We start from the raw sequence: 4,611 nt of genomic DNA on the forward strand, positions 1-4,611 counted from the left end.
TCTTTACATGTGTATTCCTTTTATTTCCTTTCAGCCTCATAGGGAACGTTTATGCTCCAGTGGGTGGTAGGCCTCTGACCTACCCTTTGACCTACAATACCCACTCCAATGGGAATCAAATAGGTATCTATTTTTTGGTGAACTTGATGTTTTCATCCACTCAGCTCATGTGTTCATGAAACCTCTACCTCTTGTGTTTTGATTTTTAACCAAGTGTCATCTTGAATAAACCAGTAGGTGTTTCTTTATCATCATGGAAGACATCATGCCTCGTCCCTGTACCAAAGACGCCTCGTCCCAGTGGCCCCCAGGATTACAGGCCCGTGGCACTGACCTCCCACATCATGAAGACCCTGGAAAGGCTCATCCTGGACCAGCTGCGACCCATAGTAAGACCACATCTGGATCCCCTTCAGTTCGCTTATCAGCCTCGTCTCGGAACAGAGGACGCCATCATCTACCTGCTCAATCGTGTCTACACCCATCTGGACCAGCCGGCGAGCACTGTGAGGGTCATGTTTTTTGACTTTTCCAGTGCTTTCAACACCATCAGGCCGACCCTCCTGGGTGATAAGTTAGCAGCGATGCAGGTGGATGCTTCTCTGGTGTCCTGGATTGTTGATTACCTGACAGGAAGACCACAATATGTACGTCTCCCACAGTGTGTGTCTGACAAGGTGATTAGCAACACAGGGGCACCACAGGGGACTGTCCTCTCCCCCTTCCTCTTCACCCTCTACACCACAGACTTCAGCCACTGCACAGAGACCTGCCATCTTCAGAAGTTTTCTGATGACTCTGCGGTGGTTGGATGCATCAGCAGGGATGATGAGACAGAGTACCGGGCTGTGGTCGACTCCTTTGTCACATGGTGTGAGCAGAATCATCTGCAGCTCAACGTGGCAAAGACCAAGGAACTGATCGTGGACTTCAGGAAGACCAGGAAACACTTGACCCCTGTTTCAATCCAGGGGGTCAGTGTTGACATTGTGGAGGACTATAAATACCTTGGAGTACACATTGACAATAAACTGGACTGGGCTAAAAACACCACAGCACTTTACAGGAAGGGCCAGAGTCGTCTCTATTTTTTGAGGCGACTGAGGTCCTTCAACATCTGCCAGAAAATGCTGAGGATTTTCTATGAGTCTGTTGTGGCCAGTGCGATCCTCTATGCTGTTGCATGCTGGGGGAGCAGGCTGAGGGTCGCAGATGCCAACAGACTTAATAAACTGATCCGTAAGGCCAGCAATGTTGTGGGGATGGAGCTGGACTCCCTCAAGGTGGTGTCGGAGAGGCGGATGCTGTCCAAGATAAAGACAATGTTGGATAACACCTCCCACCCACTCCATGACATGTTGGTCAGTCACAGGAGCTCGTTCAGTGAGAGACTGAGAGTACCGAAAAGCACCACTGAACGACACAGGAAATCATTCCTGCCTGTGGCCATCTCCCTGTACAACGCATCCACTTAACACACTGTTTGCTGCTACAGCTACACATGTTTCTTTTCCAAATATTTATTTATAAGTGACTTATGTATGTATGTATGTATGTATGTATGTATATATATGTATATATTGTACTATTCTTAGTTAGCGTATTGTCTGTCTTGTCTTAATGTTGGTTTAAAATGGAGCACTGTAACAAAAAATAATTTCCCCCAGGGATCAATAAAGTATTCTGATTCTGATTCTGATTTATTTGAGCTTCTTCTTTAAAGATGTTGACCTTTGAGTGACACAACCCTTATTGTATTTCAAATATGTGATGGTAAGGCAGAGGTCTAACAGGGAGTAAATCGGATTGGGATGAGGCTCTTACAACTACTATGACCTGGATTACTGAGAACCTACACAGACATTTCACAATTTTATATAATGTCCTGTCTGTTTAAAGGTTGCGTTTCATGTTTTAAAGTAAGAATGTATTATGAAGTACTTGGATGAGATAAAATGGGACAATTTTCAGTAGATTCACCACACATGAGATTTAAGCTACTAGTACGTTTATAATAACTGTTGTATTTGCAAAAATGTACAATTTTAGTTCATCTTAAACTTTGTAGAGGACAAAAAAGTAATACCTGGGCACATTCGGCATGGTATCACTTTCTGTCGTATTTGTTTACATAACCGTAACAGTGTACCATACATTTAATATAGGTTCACCAAGTACACTTAAGCTACTCGCTGAAGCTTTTACTTTGGAAGGTCATGGCGGAAATCACGTGTTTACGTCGGCTTGCTTGACGCAACGGCTTTAAATGGGAATACCCTCGATCCGCTGTGGAGTCTCCTTTAAAAAAATCTTACCGCGTCACTGGGATGCGGATCTGGGAGCCGGACACCTAGCCGACCATCCCCGCTTATATATGCCCTCCACCGGTAGGCCGTTTTCCTCTCTGTGTTATTTTTCTTCTTCTTTTATTTTTAACGTGTGTCACATTTAAATAGTTACATCAGCCTTTTATTCTGCTCCGTTCATGCAATGACCGGCTTATGACTTTCAGAGGTAACCTCTCATACAGAAATAGTTCGCCGGGGTTAAAATTAGATAGCTTAGTGTGTAAATGTGTGCTATTAATAACGCAGTGGCTGCTGGGGAGATCAGGCTTGTGCTCACTTGGCACATGTGTGCACCAAAGCTGTAGGTTGCATGTCATTTTTAGTTCCTGGAGGCAGCCTGCATAACATGTTACGAATGTTATGCAAATATTAACAATCGATCAAGTCAGGTCTTATTGTTTTACTTTCTGTATGCACCCAATGCCCTCTGTCGCAGTCACAGGTACAGCTAGATTGCAGTACTGGGTTAATAACATGCTTGTAAAATCAGCCTGGCCTTCTAGGGCGTATTCGTTATTCATCACACTCCTGTTATGTTGGTTTCCAGGAACACCAATTATGTTCCTGGGTCAATGTTTACTCATCCAAAAGTGTCAGAAACACTGGCATTGATTATTTTACAATTTTCTTTTATAATTTTGATTTTGTTTTGTTTTGTTTTCTGTAGTGATGCAGATGACATGTGACATCTCTTATCAAATCATTTCTTTTCTCTGATCTGCCACTTTTAATGTTTCCTACCTTGGCGGGAAAATGCTCACGTGAATTTAATAATGGCTCATTTCACACACACACGCCCGACAAGTGGAATGCATCCCACTGTTAACACCTTTGCTTTTCGTTTCTGCTATGAGGTGTCTAAAGATTAATCGCCATATCTGCAAATATGACATATTTATGTCAAGTTTTAAAACTTGGCATGAAAACTAAAAGGAGGTTACAGGGGAAAAAATTGTTAAAGCTTTACATTTTTCAAAATATACACTCCTGTTCATCTTCAATTCAGAGGAATCATAGCTCTTTTCATAAAAACGTCTACATTTCACAGTAACTACTCCAGTAGATTTAACATCCCACCAAACGTCTGTGACATAATCAGCCCTCTCTTCGCTGGAGTTACAACAGGCCTGTAAAAGGGGAAGCCTTGTGCTATATATCAGCTATGTAAACAAGAGACTGGCACTGCTGGAAGATGTGGCCTCTAAGTTTAAATAAATGATTTTAAAAAGGACTGAAGGCATGTTTGTGTGGAAAGAGATTTAGATAAAGAGTTTAACAATTTGCCCTTCTTTGGGGTTGTTGTTGTTGTTGTTTTTTTCATTTCTTTCATTAATTGTAATGAACATCCTGTTTATGAGGTACTTTTGTTTCATTTAAACTCCCTTCCTTTACTCTTGTAAACACACATTTCCCCTTCAGCTCATAGCCTCATTAAGAGTCTTAATGCATGTTGTTGTTTTCCTCTGGTGCTTCAGTTTAATTTAACCCTGAACTCTCTGTGATTTAAACTCTGATTGATGGCTTTTTTGGCTTCTCGCCATTAAAGTTTTACACCAGGATGCTATAAAACAGTGTGCTTCAGAGTCTGCTGTCCTTGACGGTGAGAAAAAAAGGGCTCTCTGTTTCATTCCTTCCACCTCTGCTTTTCCCCCCCCCCCCCCAGAAAGAAATCACTCACCAAAGATGACAGCTCCTTTAACGCCTGCCGCACCACAGGATCAACGCTTTTTGGTGTTGTTTGACTTCGACGAGACCATCATTTGCGAAAGCAGCGACGATGCTTTGGTGCGTACTCTGCCAGACAAAGAGCTCCCTGCTTGGCTGAAAAACAGTTACAGGGAGGGGCAGTATAATGAAAATACGCAGAAGATTTTGGCCTACATGGCTGAGCAGGGCGTCTCTAAAGACTCCATCCATTCAGCAGTGGAGAAGATCCCACCAAATCAAGGCCTCATGAATCTCTTCCAGTATCTGCAGAGCCACCAGCAGGACTTTGAGCTTGTGGTGGTCTCCGATGCCAACATGTATTTTATTGAAACCTGGCTTAGGCATGCTGGGGTGCGTGACCTTTTCAGAAAGATTTTCACAAACCCATCCAGTTTTAATGCGGCTGGTCAGCTTGTGCTCCTCTCTTTCCACTCGCACTCATGCCCCCGTTGTCCTGATAACATGTGCAAGCAGGTGATCCTTCGGGAGTATTTGGCGGAGCGGCAGAAGGAGCGTGGCGGCGTTCCCTTTCAGAGGGTCTTCTATATTGGAGATG

This window comes from Rhamphochromis longiceps, linkage group LG8 (genome assembly GCF_057381845.1).
Source record: "Rhamphochromis longiceps isolate RC_006_pf linkage group LG8, R_longiceps_female_GT1.1, whole genome shotgun sequence".
Classification (NCBI taxonomy): Eukaryota; Metazoa; Chordata; class Actinopteri; order Cichliformes; family Cichlidae; genus Rhamphochromis; species Rhamphochromis longiceps.